The sequence below is a fragment of the Phyllopteryx taeniolatus genome, chromosome 3 (assembly GCF_024500385.1).
Source record: "Phyllopteryx taeniolatus isolate TA_2022b chromosome 3, UOR_Ptae_1.2, whole genome shotgun sequence".
Classification (NCBI taxonomy): domain Eukaryota; kingdom Metazoa; phylum Chordata; class Actinopteri; order Syngnathiformes; family Syngnathidae; genus Phyllopteryx; species Phyllopteryx taeniolatus.
Genome location: NC_084504.1, coordinates 30,629,013 through 30,654,962, shown reverse-complemented (window position 1 = coordinate 30,654,962; position 25,950 = coordinate 30,629,013). Strand labels below are relative to the sequence as shown.

At 41.9% G+C, this 25,950-nt stretch overlaps 1 long non-coding RNA gene across 1 annotated transcript in view; it reads right to left on the bottom strand.

Annotated features, from left to right (window-relative positions):
- Positions 1-658: 658 nt before the first annotated feature.
- The window catches only part of LOC133475887 (uncharacterized), a 35,634-nt gene continuing 10,342 nt past the window's right edge, over positions 659-25,950 (bottom strand). The window contains exons 2-3 of the long non-coding RNA XR_009787973.1: positions 8,956-9,024; positions 659-1,832 (exon numbers count right to left, since the gene is read on the bottom strand). This is a non-coding gene — a long non-coding RNA (uncharacterized LOC133475887). The remainder of the gene's footprint in view (positions 1,833-8,955; positions 9,025-25,950) is intronic.

Genomic DNA, 25,950 nt, shown 5'->3' with positions numbered 1-25,950 from the left:
AATAAGAATGACAAACATGATGATATGTTTCTTTGACTGAAGATACTGCCGTTTTTTTTTTAGATGACAAGCCGAGTCAATGGCGAGGCAAAGGTTGAAGTCTCTCTAAATAGGTTTAATTGGGGCAAGCCTGACAACACCATAGCAGCCTTTGCCAAGACCGACAGGAGGCTTCAGGGAAAAGCTGAACACCCCAGAGTCCAGAACCACACACTCGGCCCGCATCTTGGTGCAACTGCTCGCACGGCTTTGTCCGTGGCAGCGCTGCCAAATTACCGAAGCCAGTTGTTTATCTAAAACATGCCCATAGAGCACAGCTATGATTAGTTTGTTGCCTGAGGCATAACTCACCATCTCAAAGTGGGACTTGTTTACCTCCGTGCGCCTGTGTGGATTTTGTTTATGTGTCTTTTTTGTTTTCATTAGGATGCACACGTCTGCATGCCTCGGTATAGGTCTCTTTGTAGCAGCCCCTTTCCAGCTCAGCCACAGAGGTCTGTTCTACTTCCCTGTAGCTCAGTGCAAAATGTAGCTAACCTATAATAACATCTGTCCATCCATTTGTTTGTACCACTCCTCCTCACTCGGGTCACGGGTGAGCAGGAGCCAATCCCACCTGATTTTGGGTGAACGCTGAACTGATCACGAGCCAATCGCAGACCTTAATCAGAATCCTCTTTATTTGCCAAGTAAGTCAGAAACACACAATGAATTTAAAAAAATTAACAATGAAATGCAACTGTACTACTTCCACTTTTTACATGAAACAGGTTTCTGATAAATAATCTACAGTATGACAACAAATATGTATTGAAAAGCAAAGTAAAGAAGGCGGCAGTATGAACATAGGCATGTGTGAATACAGAAATACAGAACACACATCATGTGTAATATCATAGTCAATGTAGCTCTTGTTCACAAACAGAAGGGACTTGGGATTCAGGCCACTGTGCTGGCCTGCTGCCCTTTCACTCAGAACACCGGGCAACAGCAAATCTATTGTCTAAGATTTTTGTTTGCGTTGATTTAGTGCAGTTTTGATGTGCTGAATCCAAATATCACATTGATTTTGCTCAATCAGCTCAACATTTTGAACGATGGCCATGTTTTCGTTTACATGTACAGATAGTTTCATTTTAGAGGTTCAAATAAACAGAGCTTCATACCCTGAAAATACCCTGAACGATGATGTAACATTACATTTTAAAGTACTTACTTTTATCAGTCTATTATTCACTTTACGGTAAGCAAAATTTGTCATGTTTGATTAATAAACGTTTGACAACCTGACCTGACATTTTCAGATCCAGTGATGCAAATTTGTACTCAATCAGTCGAAAAAACGTGGACAACTTACAAAGAAAAAGATATTTTTAACCCAATGTCATTTATTCTGTGTCTTTCGTGTGTCACTGATTCACTCCGTCACCTATTTTGTATGAACACACACACACACACACACATACCTACACACAAACACCCCTCTCCCCCCCAAACACACTAATCTTCAAATGGACTTGCATGACATGACGTGAAATATTTCTAATTTAATGTAGCCTTTATTGCATCTTTCATTGAATAAATGATCATGTATTGAATGCAATTGAGTGATTCCCTGCTTACACCCTCACTTTGTGTGCAACGTGTGTACAAACCTACATTTGGGACATCGAGTGTACCCTGTGCTCAGCTTTCCGTGGGTGTGTTTGCGTATTGATGGTCTTGTTTGTGCGTTCGTCATAAGTCGGTCCTATGGGAATGCCGTCTCCACGGTAACCGCCTCTTTAGGTGGTCTATCATTAATAGTCTGTCTGGTCCTGGTGATTTAAACTCTTTGGAAAAAAAAGAAAAAAGAGAGCAGTCAGATACATCATGTGAAAGCCTCTAAAATCATTTAACAAGTTATAATATACACTTCGAAAGAGTAAATAAAAACAACTGTAAATCGAGAGGTGTGTTAAAACAACCTTTTACAGACTGCGCGTGTGCGTGTGTGTAGGTGTCGACCATGTGCGTATTCGTTCAGCATTTGCTGTTTGTTTTTCCTCTTTGTCTCGTCTCCCCCCCCCCGCCTCTCCCGAGTGAAGAGAAATTGAGAAACCAATCTAAAATCCATCAGGACTTCCCTGCCCACAAGCCGCGCTCCCCCAACACTCCTCCGAGCAGCCCCCACAACAACCGCCCGCCCCCCACTTCTGTTTTTTTGTGTTGCAAGCGCCTGGAAATTGGATGAGATGTTCGTTTAGCGAGCAGCTGGTCCGGGGCCGATATGAATTGTGTTTCCCTACGCCAGGAAAGGTCAAGCCCCCTCGCCTTGACGGAGTGCATCGGCCTATTGAGTGGCGCTTTAGTCCATTTACCGGCAGCCAATGGCGAGGCTGCTGAGGGTAGAGATGAAGGCACGTGAGACTGTGCAGAAGAGGCAAAAGAAAGGCAGCGCGTCGGATATAAATTCATTGTTTCTCATCACCTGGCTGGGGCAGGACCTATAAGGGCAATCGCCGGAATTGGGCAAGTGGCGAGAATTATTGTTGCGTGAGTAGGCTGAGCAATGATGAGCGCCCCTCTTTGACCACCTTCGGCTCTCGTCTCAGCCTCTATTTGAAGACGTCACACCCCATTGTGACATATTCTCACTGGTTTGCTTCAAGCTGATAAAAATTAAGGAAAGGTTGATTCATCTCACATCACCTCCAGAAGTACAAACTTTAAAGGGAGCAGCAAAAGTGAGATATATATATATATATATATATATATATATATATTTTTTTTTAGAAGAAAGACCTTTCTGCAAAGTTAAGAGAAGAATTAATGGCCGCTTACATGCTGAATGCAAACGTTTCAACAGTGCACACATACGAGTACGCCTGGGGGAGGCTTTCGCTCTCTCTCTGACTCAAACATGCATTCGGGGGAAAAAAAGGTTGCTGTCTCTTTAATTTTCATCCCTGCATATCTGGAGGAGCTAAAGCAAAGCAATTAAAACAAAGGCATATTTAACATGGGGTTAATGATTGGCTGACCCCGCAGTCAGCACAGTGACAATATCTTAATTATTGAGAAACCTAAAGTCATTACGCCTACGAATGGCCCGAGGAGCGTCCCTATTGATTGGGATCCAGTCCCATTACAGGCCCAGCCGCTTCTCTCTCTCTCTCTCTCTCTCTCTCTCTCTCTCTCTCTCTCTCTCTCTCAGTTGTTTTTTGTTTTTTTGTTTGTTTTTACCGACTGTGTTTCTGAATGAAGCCTGTGGATGTGCGAACAGTATGACAAGAGCTGGACAAAGCGTGTGGGCTTTATTGCCTAAAACTTTGCTGAAGAATGATTATTTTCCCCAATCCTTTTGTCTTACAGTCTTCTCCTTTTTCCTTTTTTAAGTGGCAGATTTAAAACTCTAGCTTAGACTGTATTGATTCGGTTGCACATTGTGAATGAGATAAACTTTTAGCCTACGTTTATGGCTTTCAATATGGCTGCAGATTCGCGCGACAGTATTACTCTCTCTTTCAAACATATTGTGATTGAGCTGACAAAAGAATGCAACTTACTAAAATAGAATACACTTGTATCATCTCTTGTGAGTTTTGAATGCTCGCACTGTATTATGTGCAAAGCGCTCTTTTGGTACGCAACTTTAGCTAGTTGCTCTTTAGAGACGTCAAGTTGTTATGAGACCAAAGCTAATTTTGTATGAAATGGAAGCTCAATGAGAAGGAGTTTTTATGATAAATATACCATAGAAGGGAGGTAGTGACACAGTGCTTGCGCCTCTTGTGGTCCCAGAGTAAGACAGCGTGGGGAGAGCTGAGATGTAATTACCCAATCAGTGTGTGCCATCCTTATTAAAACACTACTAACAGTGTGCCATTATTGAAATACCCCCCACTGGACTCTTCCTAATTCATTAAATAAATTAGCGCCAGCATCTTTAATAATTCATAGAATGATGTCGTTGTTTTTTTTCCCCCTTCCCCTCCCCTGCTGAGGCTAACAATGACAAAAGGCATGAGTTTAATAACAAGACTCTTAAGATTAAACTGGGTAGAATGGTTATGTATGTATGTGTGTGTGTGTGTGTCTGTAGTGGTTGGGTAGGTATCAGGACAAAAGAGAAAATATATGCAGTACTTATGCCAATTTCTGTTCTTTAAATATAAAAGCGAATATTTGAACTCCCCCTGATGAATTTAATTTCGATCTACTCACTCACATGACGTCGCACAAGTCCGTCAAAAGCACATCTTTGTTTTTTTTCCTCCATTTGTCTTCCAGTCTGATTTCCTGTGTCTCTCCCAATTGTGGTGCATTAATGTGCTAATAAGAATGTCCTCGAGCTAGGGAAGAGAAAATAAGTGTCAAATCAAGCAGGAAGCCAGATGAAGGGCCCATCTACGTCTGTACGTATCTTTAATTGACACATCTGCATCCCTAATGAAATATTTACCGCCACTGATGACGGTGTAGTGATGCGCGGCAATCACCGCTGTGTTTTGCCGATGGTTATGTTGGCATGAGATTGTGTTCTGGATGTTATTAGCAGAGACTCTATGCCGATTACTATTAATACCCAGCCAGGTTCTCAGATGAATTGTGGATGGTGAAATTATTTTGTGTCCAATAGGCAGCAAAATGGAGGGCTGGCCATTTATTCAGAGCAGTGCATCAGCCACGTTATGCTAACATGGTCCTTTTATTTAACACAATTTGGAATTTTGTTTCAACTTGTGTTAGCGTGGATAGCGTATCATTTACAACATACAGTATTGGGGAAAAATAATAATAAGTGGCGTGAATGTGGGCTTTCATAGTGCATGAAGATGTGGAGAATCGGTTGGCCACAGTAAGAGTAGAGGAACATGATTTGTTCTTGATTGTTTGTTCCAATTTAAAATGTGTCTTAAAAAACAATGCAAACTAGTTGTCACACAGTGGGAGCAATTTATATATACTGTTGAATATTATATGAATGGTAGATACTGTACATGTGGGGACAAATGGTAATAAACCATCAAAATAAGAGACAAAATATTCAATTACATTCATTCACTTGTCATGACATAATAAAACAGAAAATTGTATGAATGTGGCTTTGACAAAGACAATAGCGCTCAGTTTATAATTCATTTAACGATTGTGGCTGTGTTATAAAGTCGTGTTTTCCAATATTTACGACCCACTGATTTACAGTTGCTAACTTGCATGGCACACAAAAGATTCGGCAGTGAGCTCGAGTGCAGTTCGACATCGCTGCAAACTGTGCTTGTCAAAACGGAATTTCATTCTTAAAGACGTTTCGGAAACTGCTCTTGTATTGGGTCTCATAAAATCATCCACGTGTACCCAATGAAGTGGGTTCATAACACAAATAACGATAAATGACTTCGCTTTAGTTTAGTCTCACTTACTGCATGCTATTTGGAGGCCTCAGTGTGCTGAGGCGTGCACGTGTGTGTGCATGTGTGCGTGTGCGCCACGCTTGTCGGGATGAGGCGAATCTCTCAGCCATGTCAGGGACAGCTTCGTGGAGGGTGGCAGCCGGCTAAAATGATGATGATGAAATTAAAATTCTGCGCCCGGCAGAAGGGGCTGCCGCGATTTCACTGGCGGCTGTGCGCATCGATCTGTTCCAGCATTTGACTTTCAACCATGACAAAACTGTGGGCAAATTAATTGTTCTCCAGGATATTAGGCATCAGAGTCCATTAATCCTCTCTGGAGCAGCACACCACATGAATACTAATCGTCTTTCCAGACACTCGTCTCATCCCTTGCTGCTCTCGCCGTCTTCTCTTTTTCTTGCCAGCCCACTTCTTCTTTTTTGCTCAGTTGTTTCATTTGTGACTTTTGAGCCTTTGCTTTGCTTATTTTTAAACATGTTCCATGGATTCATAACACTGCTGATAAATTTTGGCATTTAAATTAAAATGTTGGCGTTGTATAATATAATTTATTGACAGTGAAACAAGTATTGGCACGCAACTCTCTTGAAAAATAACATACACTTTATTACAAAAACACAAATGTAATATTTCATGATGTGTTTTTTAATGTCAGTTTTTTTTTTTTTTTTTCCATAGACAGCTCTTACATTTTTTCAGTGTCATATGTCGTTTTGAAATTTTGACTTCCTGATTAACATTCTCCGTCTTTTTTACTTTCAACTTAATGGAATTATTTTGGCCTGTAAGTGAGAAGCGAGGAGGCAAAAAGTGCAAAGATGTATTTGATATACAGCCACAATAAAATGGTTACATGCGTGACTTGCCATTAATATTGACAGTGACAAGCAAAGAAAAAGCAGTCCTCTAAAGTCCAAGCCACCTCTGTGGACTTTGTATTATACAATCTCAACACATACACCCCATATATTTAGTTTGCCTGCCTAGATGAGATTGTGCTAATGGTGTAGTCTGCCTGACATTTGAGAGAGGGAAAAATAGCCCCCAACTCCAATTATGTAAGATATTAACACATTAGTCGGCGTGAGATCTAATTGGATAGAAGCCCTGCACACCACGACAACAATCACCTAGACCCTGTTTATCTCATAATTGATAGTCTGGAGCTAAAGCGGCACAGGCATCAAAAATTCATACAGCCCAGTGAGGGATGGCCCGCCCCTCTATTGATTGCTTTTTGGTTTCCTCCCCCCAACCAAACTAATTTGATGAGCTTCGGCTTGAGCCTGTGATACTGAAGTTTTGCTGTGTTTTTATAGATGGCTTGTGCGATCCAGCAGTAATGGCGTTGTATCGCATTAAAGCCGACAGGGTCAGGGACTCAGACACTATATATTCACACCCCTAGCTTATTTACAAACCACTGGAGATATACCTCATTTGAGCCAGCAAACACAAATTGGGTTCCATCATACTGATGAGCTACCAGCCTAATGCTTCGAGGCTTGCAAGGCGAGAGTGTAACCCCAGCAACGACTTTTTAATGCCACATTACTTGAAATTCTGTATTACACATTACAATTGGTATCACAATGTCAATGCTGTATATGCAAATAAATGATCTTGTTTTTGTGTGCAGCATGTTAGCTACGACAGAAGTTAGATTGTTTGTTGTGTAGCGCCTCTCTAGTGGGTAAGACTATAATGAGAGGTGGCTAGCCTGAGTTCTTTCCTCTATCAAGACTAGAAAACTGTTTAACCACTAAACTCAATGGTACTTACTTTTAGTGCATGTATTTTTTTTTATACTTTGTTTCACTCTATGTAAAATGTTTTGATGACAGTCACTATAAACCTGATGTACGTACTGGTATTTTGAAACTATTATACTAAAAGTCCTTAATAATAAGAGCAGACGTGGTTATTTTAAACAAAGCATCTGTAACATTCACACTAACCCCTTGAACTTTAATAATTTGATCATGCTCAACTATACATTTCAGTTTTTAATTTGGTTCTCTCTATCCACTTCATGAAGCTTTGTCGCACAACGTATCAAATTTACAGTAAACATCCCTAAAAGAAAAGGTTGTCATGCTATACCAACATGCAATTTGAAAAGAATTAATCGTTTTTTAATCGCTTTGACTTGGATTACACTGACCAGTTGTCATGATGCCTGTGTTTGTTGACTTAGCTTTTGTTTTGTCAAGTCAAGTTTTTCCTGTGTATCAGTCTTGTCTTGCGCTTTAGGTTTTCTTTTCCACCTGTTCTCGTCAGCCCTGTTCCTTTTGTCTACCATTCGTCTTCCTCCAGCCACTCGCGTCTTGTCCAGGTGTGCCTCGTTGTCTCGTCAGTTTTCTTGTATTCTTTTGTTTAGTCTGACATATGTTACGTTTCCTTAGTCTCGTCATGTTTCTTAGTGATGAGTGTTTTGCTTCCCTGTGTTTCCTTGTCACTCTGAATTTAGATTTTTGGACTTTGTTCATTTAGTGTTTGCTTCCTGATCTTCTGTTTGCCTTTTTTTGTTTTTGAACTTAAACACCCTTTTGAGAGTCCACCTTGCCTTTCTGCTTCCCAACACTTTGGTCCTCCACCTTTTTGCCTCCACACCAACGCCACGAAAACCCAATCATGACACCGGTGTCATGTTTTGTACAGTCTGTTCAGTCAGTACCTTTATCGTGGCATGACTTACTCATTTGAAGTACAGTAGACATAAAAGGTCTACACACCCCTGTTCATTTGGTTCAAATGGCAGGTTTTTTGTGATTAAAAAATACATTTTAAAAATGAGAAGCTTAATCACCTAAATGTAATAATGTGACCGAGAACCTGGATAACTCAATTCTTTAAAAAAAAAAAAAAATTTGGGGAGTGAAGGTAAAAATAAACTCAATTAAAACTAAAATAGTATGCACACCCTCTTATAACTGGGATGTGACTGTGTTCACTGTTGAAAATTATGGTCTGCGACAATGTTTCCCCATAGCGCATTTTTCCACTTGTGTTTGAGATCTATTTGTTGAGCTAGCTAGTGTCATGCTAAAGTTTGCAACGAACATGCGGTATTATGGGAAATAACTTGGCCACAAACTAGTTTTGCGTCTTCTCACATTTAGGACAGCAATCTACAACTCATTAGACAGTTGTGTTATGAAAAACAGACTAGTACTGTAGTTACTGTCGTACATGCATAATAAAAGACTTAAAACAGAGCGGCGAATGAGCTTTTTTTAAGGAAAAAAAAGAGAATGCCAGAGAACCAGGGAAGTAGAACATAGAATCGGGTGGGGGAGAGAGGGCACGAGTGGGAGATTGAGTCCCTGATGGGCTTTCTAGCCAAATCTCTCCTTTGCTCTCTGGCTGCCTGGCCTCCCTTCTACTGCTAATTAATTGGGCTGGGGAATCAACACTCTCATCTTAAATCTGTTCCTAATTGAGCAGTCCTTTCTGCAAGTGTCACACAGCTCAGCGTGCCTCTCCTGCGTGATTTGGAGCTAAATGCACTGTTGCTTTAACTTGTAAAGTACGATTGTACCAATCAGATACTTACCGCAATTACAGTGTTGGCCTTTTCAAGTGTCTTCATTTATAGTCCTGCACCATCCCCACCAAGGTGAATCTGGATTATGTACAGAGAATGATGTTAAAATGCAGGGCTTGTTTTAAAAGTGTGCATGGCAACAAATACGATTGCACAGTACTTCATATACAATATTAAATGATTTGCCTATATTGTACACTATGTTAGTGCCGAGGGTGTGAATTTGTATTAAAATACATACGCAATGCAAACTCAGGTCGAACACAATCTGGGACACTGGTCTACCATCGGTTTGTTTTGATTACAAAAATTATTTTTAACTCAAGACATAAATAGAAATATAGAAATCTATTCTAGGGTTAAAAGTAACTAATAACATCTTTAACTGACGTACAAAAAAAAGAGTTAACCACTGGTAATATCAAGATGCAAAACAATAAAACCCTCAGTCCTTTCGGCAGAATGCTAAGGGGATTTGTATTACAGCTATGTCTATTGATTTAAAATAACTCCACATTTCCTGTATATACTTTTTTTGTTTGTTTGTTTTTGTTTCATTTTCTTAAGAACCTAATATCTCAAGCAAGCTGCGGATGTCTCGCGTAACATTGTACATGAGGGTTGTCAAAAGCCGTTCGCAAATTCAGAGGCATGTTTCCTGAACATGTTGGTCAAATTCAGTTCAGCTGTATTACATTTTAGACTAGAACAATAATTAACAAAATATCTTTTTCTTTTCTTTTCTTTTTAATTTACCTTTATTTAGTCAGGAGAAAAAAAAGTCATCGAGATCATTAAAATCTCTCGCACAAGTGTGTCCTGATCAAGACAGGCAAGTTTGATAGGACAAGGTAAAAACATTCACTCAAACAATCTCATAACACAACAATCAGCAGTTTTCCTTGGCATCACCCAAACGCTTGAAAACCAAATTAAGTGACGCATCAACAGCCTGATGTTTCGGTCTTCTCAGCAAATTCAGCAAAAGTGACTAAAAAGTTAAGTTAAATAAAAGTTAAACATCTGTCACTTGTTCCTGCTTTCTGGCGGTCTATGGTGTGGAGATATCGTCATTGTCTTCCTTTTTCCAATTACAAATGACAAAGTTCACATGTGCCTGATTTGATAGGATCATCTGCGGCAACAAAAGGTATAGGGGAAATTTATAAGGTGTTTTTGAAGCAATAGGTCACGGGGGTGTCAGTTCATATGTCTACCTTTCACTGAGGAATGGTTTTTACAGGAGCAGCTTTCAGGAGGAACATTGGGCATAAATGAAAGGGTGTGCTTGAAAACCAAATCTGGTTCTACTTAGAAGATCCCACCCACTTCTTCTCTAGTTTCCACGGCTGTAAATGGTCATACACACATCCACACTTTGGAAGTGAAGTTTAATAGTTGCGTGTGTGTGTGTTTTGTGGAGTGATGGTCCAACACTGCATTGCTTTGATTCCCTCTCTTGGACTGAGCGTGTGATCAATGTTCCTCTGCGCTCTTAGAGTTACTGGGAAAAGACGTACGAGAGATCAACTCAAGCTTGCATTCATTGCTCTTCCCTGCCCGACCAAAATCAGTTAAAACTTTCTTAAGTAGAGATCCAGCCTCACGTCCCCTGCACCTGGAAGGGCTTTGGAATTTGCAACCAAGACTTTTACATCAACACAGCACATCTTGTTAGGTCTTGTAGACAGGGGGTAAAAGCAAAAAAATGCTTCAAGGCACAGTCTAAATCCACTTATATATGCTGATATCCCCTTGCATGACCTTAGAGAATACGCCCATATGCTAAAGAAATCAAACGTCCACAATATCCATAAACCAAAGTAGCATATTTTTGCTTTTCTGTCTGGAGCTCCATGACATTGAGTGCTGATCCTAACAGGTGTACACACATCCAGCGCCTGTGTTGTTGAACTCTTGACCAGGGAAGAGAGCCAGAGTAAAACAATATTATATTTCATTCTAATGGTTTCAGGCGACACGGTGGCCGACTGGTTAGAGCGGCAGCCTCCCAGTTCTGAGGACCGGGGTTCAATCCCCGGCCCCGCCTGTGTGGAGTTTGCATGTTCTCCCCGTGCCTGCGTGGGTGCACTTCGGTTTCCTCCCACGTCCCAAAAACATGCACGAATTGGAGACTCTAAATTGCCCATAGATGTGAATGTGAGTGCGAATGGTTGATTGGCTGGCAACCAGTTGAGGGTGTACCCCGCCTCCTGCCCGATGATAGCTGGGATAGGCTCCAGCATGCCCGCGACCCTAGTGAGGAGAAGTGGCTCTGAAAATGGATGGATGGATGGATGGATTCTAATGGTTTCCAAATATGCAGAAAAAAAACATTAAGTGAGGGACTTGAACCGCTCCATAAATGGAATTAATGTAAACACCTGGCATGTTTATGAACATATACATGTGCCTGGCATGTGTCTGTTATGTGCATTTAGTTGAGATACACCTCGCACAGTTCATTTTAAGCTTTATACCACAAATATCAATTGGGGGGAAAAAATACTGCCATTACCGTTGACCACTATTGAAACTATTATCCTATAGTATTATTACCCAGCTGAAAAGACAAAGACTTTTCCATCTTGCATGAAATGGCAGGATACATCAACAAATGTGAGTGCCCAAATTGTCCTCCATCAACATATAAGTGACAGTTGCGTCATCAGGCCCCCGCAACTAAGTACGTGGTTTAATTAATGGCTGGCATAAATTACATCTGACTGTAAGACTTTAAGACCACAGGAAAAAGTCGTTAAGATGCCGATTGCAAATGCCATCATAAAGAAGGTTTGTGAGTCACGGTCGGAATGGAACACTGCTGCTGTTTATGCCGTGAAAATGTGCTCTACCACGCACAATTTTGTTGTGATATCATTTTTGACACGACTGAGACCGTGTTGAGTCACATGTTGTTTGTTTTTAGGTCCTGTTATTAATGTAACTATGACAATGCAGCAATGACTTGAACATAATCACCTTCTTTTACTTACACCCAGCTAGGAGTTGCTAAAACTGTGGTTTGAAGTCAGCTCGTTTACTATATGTTGTTCTGGGGACATTTGACAGCTGCGTGAAATGTGGCTAAACTCGCATAAAACGTGACACACACAGTTACGCAATGCTGTGGCACTTTCCTCATTTTCGGGTTCAGCAGCGGCGCCCCTAAGCACTTGCCTTTCGACTGAAGGGTTGCCGGTTTGAATCCTGCTGCGGATGCCAACTAGTTGTTGGAGGGATGCAACGCTGCCTTCTGAGCAATGTTCCACTTCAACAATTCATGCCCACCAAAGCTCACAAACATTTGTGGAAACAAATCTGGATTCGTACAGTAGAAATGAACACTTTCCAGTGTCCTTTTATTGTGGACGAGGTAGGGCGCACACCTGCAATAATCATCCTGTCTAATCAGCATCTGGATATGCAGCAACTGTGAGGTGGAAGGGCAAAGCAACACAGATTTAGACAGCTTATTGAAGACTATTTGCCAGAAATGGACCTTTTGTGTACTTAGCCTTCGTGTCTTAGCGTTCAGCTCAGGACAAACAAAAGTGTTGCATTTAAATTTTTGTTCAGCGTACATAAAATTGGTTCGAGCAAAGCCGCGTACCGTAGTGACGGGTAACTCGCCTAACAAACAACAATCAAAGCAATGGTGACGAGTAAGCAATAGTCCAGCTTGTGTGGATTTTGTCTTTCAGGCAAAGCGAATGGAATCGTCGGGTTTGGGGCAAGCTGGTCAGCAGGTTATTATCCTGCGCTCCATCATTAACCTCTCGCACCACCTGTACCCCTGAAGCCCCCCCACATCTAGCTGCGTCTCAGAGTTGTTCCTTGCAGTCTCATGCTTGGAGGGTCCCAGCTGTGTAAATGTTTTCAGTTGCTGTGTGACTGCAGCGAGGTCCTTCTTTTTGATCCTGCGCCAAGACAAGCCTGGCCTTGGTTGTTTTTGGCAGCTGCTGGGGACGAAAGAATGTCAGCGTGACTTTAAAAATATGACGGTTTATAATTTGGACCACAGAGTGAAAACTGAGCTGCGGGTATAAATTGTGATCATCTAATTACGAGGCCCCCTCCTCTTCCATGATTTCCCCCCACAAAGCTAGCCCCTTCTTTTATTCTTATCCAGGAATGAAGCCGTAAAGCCGCTTTGTCCCATGTGAATGATTTTCAGAGTAGACATAATGGCTTTGCGCCCTGCTGCATTACTTCTCATGTGTTTCCTCACATCCCTTCTGAATCTGTTCCAGTTTGTCAAATAGTAGTTGTTTGTCTCAGCATCTAATGCCCACTATCTTTTCAACGCGTATTCGACTCCAGTCATGATCTTTTCCAAACATCCAGAAATGTACTTTTTTGGGGCTCTATGTTTCTAGGCGGCCCATCTGAGTCGGGGCGCAATTGCCGGCGTATGTGTATTGTACTATATATTGTCCAGTGTATCGTTGAAAGAGATTAAAACTGACATTATACAGTACAGACATCAATGCCACAACCTCCAATTAAAAGTTACGGTACCATTATAAAAACTAGCCTAAACATGTCCACCACTATGTTTTGTTTGATCTGTTAGTTGATTTGTTTTTTTTTGTTTTTTTCTGTTCTGGCATGACTTGAACACACTTTATTCTGGATGGTATTGCAAAGACTCGTAACATTGCGAGAAACCTCGCAAACCGCATGGCACGTGCCGTACAATAGGTTGTTTATTTTGCATGTTCAGCAACTTGACACTGACGCGTGAATTGGATTTGTTTAAATAATGAGATTAAAATCTTGATCGTGCCTACTCTTAAAGTTCAGCCCTTCATTCAGGCAGAATCGGTCTTCCTGAGCAAATACATGCATTCCTCTGGCCTCCTGTAAATGTGCCAGGGTGCCTGTGCCAGGATCCAACGGTGGGGGGGCATTTCTCCCACACAAGTTGGTATGAAATCCCAAGGCGTAAATCTCAAGCATAGATGTGTCAAATATTTAACAAATGAATGAGTTTTTAATCTGGGGCTCAGGGGAATGGAGCGTTATGATAAGGCTCTTTTTTGTTTTCCCTTGATTTGCATAATTTCTCTGGAGTACATGTGCAGATTTAGTCGGCTTTATTTGGGATCCCCACTGAGATGTGAAACGGAGGCACAGAATTATAAGAAAAACCTCCGAGGTGTCACAGTAGCCAAAGTAAACCAGTAAAGACAAATGTTGCCAACAACACAGCTCCTATTGTTCATTTGTTTGTCCTTAATAGCCTAATTAAAAATTTAAATGCATGTTTCCCCCCACCCTAATTGACCTGTTGTTTCTGATTTTATCCAATAAAGAGTGTAGCCATAACAACAATGAGCAAGAAACTGCGATTTAAGCCACTAAATGAAGTATACAGGATTACAAATGTCTGATCTAATCAGAGGTCCACCAGTGAGAATCTGCTCATGTGGGGGAAAGGTTTCATTAAACTTAAAGTGTATCATTTTGCAGCGAAAGGTTCTAAATGAGAATATTAGTTAGTCTAATCACTGATAATGTTAAACATATTGAACATATTGCCCACTGCAGTAATGCATGATTAAGCGTTACTCGCCAGCTTAAAGATGAAAGATGGCGTCAGCGTCCTAAAAAGCAATAAGTGTACATACTTTTGGCCGAGGATCAACAACTCTATCGGACCTGCGGGGCCAATATGACTTCCTGTACGAGGCGCTATCCTTTCCCCTTTATTACTGCCAGCACCAACTCCAGTGCACACAACTGACTCCATGCTCACAACAACTCTATTTAAAACTCACATCAAATGCTTTTAATGGCTCGGAGGTTAAAAGAAGGAGAGTGAGGGATGGGAGGGAATAAGCGCTGGGAGCCAGAGTGAGTGCCCACGATATAGTAAACAAATTAAGTCAGACTTTATTTTGAGGGGTCAGCTGCACCGGGCATGAGCTGGCGTCTGGGCTCGGTGTCAGTTGGAGGACCTTCATGCGACAACGCAGCCCGTCTCACACCTTAATGAGCCCATGGAAGGCTAGGGAACACAACATCGAGAAAATACACACTTAATAAGGCACTACAAGAAAACCAATAATGTTTAGAATCAGGTTTTAAATGAGTAAAAACCCCCTGAAAGGATAATAAGGAGGGAAGGGGTGAGAATCTATATGTACGTGTATGCGTGCGTGTGAGTTGTTCTATAAACCTGGCAGAGCGGAGGCTGCCACAGACATCATCTCCGCATTTGCATATTCATGGCTCAATTTGCACTTGGCTATGCAAATGTATGCAAACATCATTTCAGAACATTTCAAAAATAGAAACCAGCATTCCAAACGACGTCGTGCCTTTTAATATGCAGCTGCACTAGTAAAAAAAAAAAAAAAAAAAATTGAACAAGGCCAAGCAATGGTTGAATACTTGATTCAATACTGAGGCCTGGGTCCAATCTTACGCAAGCAGGTTAAAGACAGATAAGCCCCATGTTAATTCTAATGTAAATATGCCATGATTAAATGTCACTGTACTTATTTATCATTTTAAATTCCCTTCTTATAATTCCCATGCGTACTGATTCATAAAGACCCACCGAAAAGTTACAATGTTTATTTGTAAAATCCGCCGGCCTATTTAGCGTGGTAATTAGATTTGGATGAATTTTGATTCCACTACAGTGATGTTAAAAAAGAAAACATAATTACATCCTCATTACTCACGTTAGGACTAAAGACTGTATTTCCTATTTAATGCGTTTTCAAATAAGCCAGTGGAGCTATTTTCCTCTCAAGTCCGTCTTACAGCGTTGGTTGACTGTGAAATGGTTATTTGATAGAGGATGAATGGAAGGGAACGGGTGCGGCAAAATCTTCTACTTTGCTTAAATCCTCTTCATCTGGTGGGCACAAGGCAGGGAAAGCAGTTCCCTTGGCACAGGGTCTGTCTGAGGGCCCGCGTGGGGCCCTTCAGAGCTTTATCTCCTCTCCCTGTGCTCCTTAGAATAAACAGCTCCACGTGGAACACTAATCTTTCATTTCCTTTGCCACACTTTTTGTCTTCCCTCATATCCAAGCATGTCCTCTTCCCCCTCAGCATCCCCCTGTCCTGCAAACGGCAATCAGCAGCCTGTTGAGACTGCGCGTGCTTTCCTCTATGCCAAACAAACGCTTGCTTCTCCCAGGAGGAGCTTGTTAAACTCTCACCACGTTTTGAGCTCGGTTCTGCTGTTTTGCAAAATGTGTTAATTTTATGACTTTCAAGTCGACCGTAAAAGCAAAAGCCTCGCTAATTAACCGGTGGTGCGAGGTGAGTGGCAAAAAAAAAAAAAAGTCGGCATGCCACCACTTGAGGTGCCGTCATCATTTTTTAGGCGTGAGCTCAGTGGGGCTTTTTTGGCTTTTGCTCTTCTCTCCTCACCTTCTTCAGTCGCCCGGATTCAAATGTGTTAACGCTGCCTCCTGTCTTTAATCTTTTGTCACTTACTTATTTTAACTAGATACAGTAGTTGCACACGTCATGCAAGCAGAATTTCGCCGCCTGGCTGCAAATAACTGTTTAACTAACCAATATATTGCCTGAACACATTCTCAACCAAGCATTTTGTATAGCTTTTTCAAACCGTGGGGTTTATTTAAAGAATGCTCATTAAGAGCACTGAACCCCATTCAGTTTTGTTATCCCAGTACTATGAAGCTGTGCAGGTGTGCACGAGATAAGTGAATTCCCATTCTCAACGAACGAGAAAAGGTTTTTGAGTCGAAAAGTGCATGCTGCCTCTTTAAGATGCTTTTAAGTGATCAAAATTTCATGCAAGGCTGCAATTGGTGGTATAATGTTGCTCTGTATGAGCGATGCCTAATGACTGCCATGTGTGGACAGTGGGTTTTGGAAGGGGATTTTGTGGAGGCCTGAGACTAGGCAAGACTCAAGAAGACTGGTGAGGTCTGGGGAGATTGGAAAGCTGAGTGGAGAGAAGTCTCGCCGAGGGGCTCCAAAAAGGCCAGCCATCTGAGATTACAACATACCGAAGAAATGTGCTCGTCGGGAAAGTTTGTGTATTTTGGGAAGTGCTCCAAATTTTCCACAGACAGCTTTTTATTTTTTAGGTTATCTCACTCTCCCCCCCACCTCTCCCTCTCCTCGTAGTCGGGACTAATTGCGTGGCGCAGCGCCCGCTGAGTCAATAAGAGACAGTCTGCTCCCTTCCATTTTTTCTTCTTCCCTCACCTCTTTTTCCAAACATTCACTGATAGGGTGTGTATTTTTCAACGTAAGGGATAACATGTCTGTATATTTTTCAAGCGCAAGGGTTCAGGGTTGTTTTGTAGGTTTAATTTAAAAAGGATGACATTTTGAAGCAGGGGGGAGCCAACGTTTCCACTTTGTGGTTGGCAAAAAAAAACCAAAAAAAACGGTGCAGTAGCAACATAGAGGCTCTTTGGAGGGGGGTTAAACTTATGTCACCAAAAACCAAACAGGAGACATTGAGATGTTGCGTTAAATATGAGGTAAGATTATTAATTAAGTAATTGCACCAGAGTTTGTTGATCTAATTTTCAATCGCACAGATGATCCTCAGAGTGAATGATACGGCTCATTTATTAATGCTGCAAGTTCTGTTACCACCAAGGTATCGCTTTGCTTCATGTCACATTGATTCCAAAGCACAATCTACCCAAGCTTCAACAGCAGCACAAGCGAGAGGGGAGACAGGCCATACCTCCACCTGCTGTTCAGCTCGAGTTCTTCACACAACACGTGAGCGACTTTCACAGATAGCCGCAGGGCAGGATGCACACTTCTGTCTGTGGCGCAAACGGCCGGCTACTACTGTGCCCTTTACACTCTTCTGCGTGTTCATTTCGTTCAGGCCACAAGAGTGGGAGAACTCAATGTGACGGGATTTCAATGTTGTCCTCAAGCGGTTACATTGTTTAGCATGTTTAGCTTTTTAAAGACGGTGGCGTTGAATAAACATATTTAATACACGTCCAAGGGTCTACTTGAAAGAAGGCATCTATTTTAAGTAGGGATGGGGACCGAAATCGGTCCTTTTTTTGGTAACGACCGAATACCGTGCTTCGGGACCAAAGTGCGCCTCTGTGAATGCGGGCAGCTGCAGTTGAAGAGTTGGCCAATTTTTCATGGCATACTTGGACGCAGCAATGCCGCCCAAGAGCGTAATGACGTCACTCACGTTCACAACAAACCAGCACGGATCCACAAGCGAATAACGAAGCGACGGAGTTTGTGAGAGTCAAACACGACGCAATCCATACAGAGCAAAATTAATACTCCGCATGACGGGAGATGGGCAGCGACGTTAAACCACGGCCGAGGCAGAGGAGTGGAGGGTACTGATTGGAGCTTCACTGGAGACGGGGAAAAGTTCAGCGCTTCATGAATTAGCAGCAAGCTACCGGCCTGGCGGTGTGTCGGGGAGACGGCGTTCATGGCAATCGGTGGGCAGTACAGTTCGGGGTTTTCGGTCAAGCAAGTCGAGTCTCACAAATTGGTTTCAAGTTCAGCATTCATGTGAGACTGTCTTAAGTAAATCGATAAAACCAGGTACCAAATAGCAAAAGCAACAGAGGAGGCCATGAATACATCGTAACACAATTACTATTTATCTTCATTCATTCATTGTGCCGTTCATTGCATAAAGGTTTGCTTTGCACTTTGCATTTTTAATAGTTTATTCATTGTATTATTTAAGCTTTATTATTATTATTTGTACAAATTTACTATAGCTTTGTTTTACTACCTCCTCTGTTGCTAATTCATTTTAAACTTACAATGTCATTTAGTTATATTTGTCAAAGTTTATACGGTGTATTGAAAAGCAAATGTTAAGTTGAAATATTTTTAGATTTTATTATTGAATGAATTATTTGTTACCACATCAATACACACAAAAGTGCCACAAACGGGCACCGATGAGTACCAGTGAATTCCCAGCACCTGAGAATCAGTACCGTACTGGATTCCTCATGTACGAACCACAACTGACCAACTTGTACAAATTGCACCTTTTGTATCATGCGCTACCTCAATAACCTGTCAATACGCGAATACAACCACGATAGGACGAGTAGCTACTGGACAGTGGAAAGGTTGTTTGTAATTCATTTGCATTACATTCAAACATATGCTGTACATATATTTACCATCATCATCGTCCTCATCAATTATCATTGCTACTCTATTGTTACAACATAGCTAAAATGCTCTTTGTCTTTATTTTTGGTCTTGCAACACCTGCCCTTTGCCCTGTTTTACATATTTGCAGCTGCTCTTTGTTTGTTGTTTGCACCTACTGCTGGAAAGCACTCTGACCGTTGTCGGGGGAATGCGCTAATCAATCAAGTTTAGTCATTTATACAAAGACAAACTCAGTGAGTCAGACAATAAGGATTAACAAAACATTATATAGAACTCATATTACATAATCGTAAAGGTTAACTAAATATGAGCTCTCTGTCTTTCAACAGAACTTTTTTTAATTAGGGGTGCCATTTTCTGTCCAAAAGGTACATCTCCATCTCAGAGTGTAAATAAAGACAATAAATTACAACTGGTTATGAGGGCAATGGTACATATATTAAAATAGCTAGATTGATGAAGACAACTTTGATATGCAATTATTTGACTGTACACAATTCAACTTCAACGAGAGCAGACGAAGTGACACATTGTAGTTGGAAAAAAAGGGAATTTCTGTGAGCCGGGATGTTGCCAGTGTTCCTGCTCCCGCACAGATGCTTATCAGCTTGCCGCTGATTTCCACCCCCCCCATCACCCATCAACACCACCTGGTGACACACACTACCTCACGACTACAAATCCCATTTCTTTTATCCTTTGCTAATACTGGCTTGCTGGTGCCACCTGTCAAAGCCCACAGCACAAACAATTTGCTTTCTCTCCAGTCTATTTCACAGATTTTGCTTATGGTCAGATGGGGATGGTGCACATATTCTGTCATTTTGAATTTGATGCTTGCAACACGTTCCAAAAAAGTTGGGACAGGGGGATCAAAAGAGAGTTGAGGAACGCTTAACAAAAACCTGTTTGGAACATTTCACAGGTAAACAGTTTGATTGGGAACAAATGAGTGTCATGATTGGGTATAAAAGGGGCATCCCCAAAAGGTTCAGTTGTTCGCAAGCAAGGATGTGAAGAGGTTCACCACTTTGTGAACAACTGCGTGAGCAAATAGTCCAATATTTTAAGAAGAACGTTGTGATGGAGCACATTTGACCATCCATAACGCAAACGTATTGTAAGTCAGGACTCTGCCATTCTCAATGTACCAGTAAATAGACTGCAAACTAATGAACACACATTTCTCTTGTTGTCAGTTGAGTCGTGATGGACCTATTCCTCCTGCCCTAGAACCAAAAAAATGCGACTGCGGAATCTGTTGTGCGGAATGTCTTACATCATTTCCCATGACCCAGGAAGTGGCCTGCTAACATCAAGTGTGACAATTAAAGACATTTGTATACGGTTGTGCGGGATCTTTACATCAATCTTGGTAGAGACCTACTAAGTGCCATTCAAATTCAAACCAGTTCAATTCATAGTTGGTTAAGGCAGAATTTTGGACAATGCTTGATCTTGATGTGGTTTCTGGTCAATGAGGTCTCATTTGTGTTCTGGATGAGGCTCCCATTAGGCAGTCAGAGTAACACGGAGTCCACATATTGCAGCCCAGCATCCCTGATGCGTCAGGACTTGCCGTGTTCACTCTCAGGCCCGACTCCGCCCGCCTGACCCTTCTGACCCGCCTGCATTCCTTTCTGGGGTGATTGGCAGCCCATGCAAATACTGCACAACCATGACTGGCATTAAGAGCCGCTCCGTGCCCTTCCCACAATAGGCCCCGGCCCCTCCCCGGCAACAGACGCTTAGCTCCCGTCATTGTCCGGTTACAGTGGCCTTTTACCTCTGCAAAGTTGGCGCTTCCCTGGAACCACCCACACAACTTTTCTGGGCTATGTATTGGAATGTGTGACACGTAGGCACGATCTCTCTGTTTACCTGTCTTCTCTCTCCCACCGTGTCTGTATTTTTCTTCTCCGCTATACTGTATCTATCGGCGTGCCCGCTCACCTTGGCAGTCCCAGCTGCGAACATGACATGGCTCGGGAATGTTTTTCTTTACAGCCCACAAAAACATTATTCTATTTGCATAAATTTGGTTATGTATCTCAGTCTTTCTGCAATGTCACAGTCAGATCTCTTTGCTTTTAAGACTGAAAGGTAAACAGCTTTAGGTGTTGTTTGTGCCTTCATGGCGTGACAAGGCCTTAGGGCACCGAAATGCATTGCGCCTCCGACTGTGTCGAATCTCTCAGGGCGGGAAGGACCCCAGTCAACTTGCGTTGTCTAATGTCACACACCAGCAGTAAGCCAAGTCAATAAAATGAACACCTGGTGATCAAAGTGCTGACAAGGATGCCGGATGAAACTTACTCCACAAAACAGCACAGCAAAAGGATAAAAATGCCTCGCGCACATCTCCTCTCCCTGCGGCATTTGACGTGATTGGAAGTAGAACTGCTCGGAGGTATTTGGATCATTAAAAGATTCCGCCACTGAGCTGGTGTGCACCACTCTATACTCCTTGGGAATATTCCCTAATGAGTTCCACGGACTTTAAACTTTCTCCCTCTTGCCTCCCTCCCTAATCTGTTATTCCTTTTGTTCATTTACCTTTTGTTCTTTCCCTTTATATGTTTGCCTCTATTCTTTAATTGCTCTTCCCACCCAGTGAGGGCCCCGTCTCGGCGCTGCCCTCCCATATCCCAAGAGAAGTAGGGAGACGCGGCCATGTGGCTTCGCTGACAATGACATGAATGGCCGTGGTGGCAGGGCCACCTCTCTGAGGACGAGGATACATGGGGGAGGAGGGAGGAGGAGAAAAGATGCAGAGAATGAAAAGGGGTGGGAAAGATGAGCACAGGGAGCCTGAGTTTCTCCCTCTATTCTCCATAGTCGGGGAGGAATCCAACCCTGGGTGGTTTTAGCGTGAAAGGTAGGATGAAGAGAGGGGAGGGCTCCTGAGTTTAAATCACAGAGGACAACAGGCACACAAGAGGATCGACTATTACAATTCTCTCCTTCGGTTAAATAAAGTCTTTGCCATGTGGTGCACTGGACTGTGTTACTTCTTCATTTGACTATATTACATTTATAATGCATCATCTGAAACAAAGTCAAGGTGCTTCAGTTTATGTACTTAAATTGTAAGGTTTATCTGTGCAACAGAGAATCTCTGGTACAGCAACCCATGGAATAGCCCAAATAAATCAATTATTCAGTCATTGTTTGTAATTTTATTTAGTGAACGTTATTCATTTTCAAATAAAATACAATGAAATCACTAAAATACATTCCTGATTTTGCGGCAACAAAAATAAATGAGAGACTTGATCCATTTTGAGCAACTGATGCAGAGCCCATATCATGTGAAAGGGCCGACGCTCATGCTCCATTAGCATTTTGCGATATTACAAAAGGAGAATGGATCATTTTTACAAGGCAAATTCTGATGGTGAATGTCACCAGAAGCCAGCAGTATCAAGCCTGTTTTTGGACACAAGTGCAGCATTTGCCTTTTATTGCAGAACCCCCCCCCCCCAAAAAAAAGCATCTAGGTACATTTTCACATCACAACACAGCATTCTGAAGTTAGATGAATACATGTGTGACAATGTCAGCTCCAGCTTCAGGTGCGACGTATACAACACTTGTCGGTCGGCAGCAATTTCTTTCAGCACAACGGCAGGAACGATTGCCGAGTGTCAAACCTCACGTGCTTTTATACACAGGCGTCCTCTTGCCTTTGTTACGCCGCGAATACTACCGTCAACAAGTGCTGATCGCTGGTCACCTCCGGGTTGACCAATGAAAGATTTTGGAGCGAAACAGATGGATTTTGCAATCCCAAATTGGGAAGAGAAGGGGCTTTATTTCACTTGGTAAATATCTGATAAATAAGTAGCCTATCTTGGATATAATTCTACACATAATGCAAACTAAAATGAGTATGATGAAATAAATCACACATTCTTAAAGAATGATGTGTTGAAGTCGAATAGAAAACGGAATATAAAGGTGCGTGCATGTTATTGTTGCTCATATTGCAACATCAGGTTTAGATTTTGACAGATTGCAATGGATGTTTTGAAATATGGATACGATTCAGTAATGCAATGAAATGGATTGAAAATCTGTATTAAGTATCAAGATCACCGGGCATTCATTAAGGTTCACTATGCCATTGCTACCCCTCCTTCGCTCTATTGCCCACTGTGGGTACCCCAGTAAAAATGTCCTGGACACGTCACTCATCGTGTGTGGCACGTTGGTTTTACTGCTGTTTCCTTATTCTGCTTTAATTAGGTACTTAATCAATCTGTGTTACTATGGCGATGATGTCATGTGTGTGGTTTCAACAGTTGACAGTGAGATTGTTAATTTACATATGCGATCGTATCATCTTAACACAAGCCTTTTTAATTGTACTTGTAAAAAAATTGGGGTGACACATTTCACTGCACCTCCAATGAAAACCAAAACTACACTGTTGCACCGGCGAAAATAAAATGAAATTAACAAATCTGGCACCCACTCGGTGTGGTGGTCTAAGTCTTTTTCCCCCAACCAAATAATACTTGTGCATAGACAACAATATGGCAACCACTGAATGATTGAACTCTGAGCTCCACCGATGAAGAGAGTAGTAAAGACCGCCATAATGATGACGATCAAAATAAAAGATGGGGTTGAGGATGCTAATAACAGTTACAAAATTCCAAAGTGTCAGAAGAAAGAAGCAAACTGCTGTGAGAAACCACAAACACATGCGCGTTTAATGGAACAAACGTGTTCATATGAACTCCATTTATTCATCACACATCTCAGCCAAAGCAAAAAGAAGATATCAAGAAAATCCAGGCGAATATAAAATGGTGAAAATGTGCAATTTTAAGGTGGAGCAGGAAAGACTCCTGACCAAACAGCGCCTCCAAATCATTGCTGCACCCCCTCACTTCGTCGAACATGTGCCGGTCTCTGCCAACTAGTCCATAGCACACCACCGCCAGATCATTTTTTGTTTTAATAGAATCGCTTAAAACAATTAATTACACCCCCCCCCTCACCTTCACACCCCACACTAACACCCTCTCACACTCATTCCCCTGCGTCGCAGCAGATACAGCCGGTAATAAAAAGGCATTTATTGGACGATTTTCTGGAGGCCCGTTGGTTATTAACATGTAAATTAAATCATCACAGCTGTTCCATTTTCAATCAGATGGAGTTTGAGAGAGGCGGGACGCAGACGAGGACACTGCTGCACTGATTTTATTATGCACACCTTCATTAGGGAGGCCTGCAGCCGCGGGTACCACCACAACAATCAACCTCCTGACATAAACAACACAAAGCTTCTACTGGCATGTAAACTACACGCACGCGAGACTGATGACGCCGCAATATATAAAAAAACAAAACAAAAGAAAATGTGACTCTTTCGTCGTCTCCAAATAAATGTTTCTTTTCCTCTTTTTTTTTAAGTCACTCACCATCTTTTTTCCTGGAGACAGATTACCATACTGTATCTTTTTGCAACTTTTGGCGTCTCGGTAAGATGAAACAGTGTTCTTTTTTTTTTTTTTTTTTTTTTTCTTTTTTTTTACATGAGCCAGTTTTTGCAATCACGTTTTACACTTGATTTTTAACTCCACGCGAATTGCTCGCCTTCTCAATTCACCGTTACTGTTATCGTGCCATTTCTGGGAATTACTTTCTTCAGGCTCTAATGGTGGTTTGGGAGCGTTGTGGCACCACCTGATGGGAATCAATTTTCCCCAAAAATTATTATTATTCCGATTATTCCAATGAGCATCCAACTCATCCTCCGAGCATCTAACCCAAACATGAGCCGACAATCTCTCCACGATGGGATGGATCAAATGCTTGCATTCAAGAGCAGAAAGCACCCCGACATCTCCGGTCCCCTGGAGACAGGTGGGTAATGGTTCTAGTTCATGACATTGCCAGTTTGGCACAAAATGCATCCAGTGATGAACTTGGTTCCTGATCATTTTTATAATCTATGTATATATTTAAAAGGCCTATAGGAGATGGGCCATCCTGGAGAAGGGGCAATGCTTGGACGTGCGGGTCAGCAAGACCAGGGGCCGTGATGAGATATTGGTAAGTCTGTGGAGAAAGGTTAATGTTACCCACAGAAGGCACTAATAGTTTAGCTTTGACAATGGCCTGCAGGGAATATGGTGGAAACCTAATAGAAACTAACTCACTGACACATAAAGTGTACATTTTCAACTATTTCATTATCACCGAGACCATCTCACAGTGACATATATCAATAGGATTGAAGTGGATGGCCTTTCCCCCCCTGCCCCCCGTCTTTTTCCCCTCAACCCACGGGCCTGAGAGGATATTGATTCTTCATCTTTTCTAGGGAAGAATCACATTATTGCCAATAGGGAATTAAGTACCACAGTCATATGGAAATTACAGCATGGGAAGCAGTGGAACGGGGCAATAAAGTAATGTATGTCCACACAGGAGATCGATTTATCTTCTTAATAATTGCAAATGGATCCGTGCATTTGCAACATATGGTACAATATGTGCACTCTAGCCATCAACTAAATGAACAGAGCAAATAACTTGACAGAGGGGAAATAAATGTGAAGAGTTATGACCAACACTATAAAAGTAAGTGTTAATAAAATGCCATAAATGCATTTATACTTTTATGGAGAATTTAGTCTCTCCAAAACGATGTGAATAGCAAACATTTTCGAAGATCCAAGGATAAGGAAGGTGAGGTTTTTTTGTGACGATGAAAAGTCAGACAGCGGCGTGCGCTCGAGTGTGCGATAATGGAGTGACCTCCAGTCTGCCCGCGCAAAGAGTGGCTGGCTGCATTCTACAAAAGACAATGTGAAAAGATACATTTTTAAAAGAAAAAGAAAAAGATGC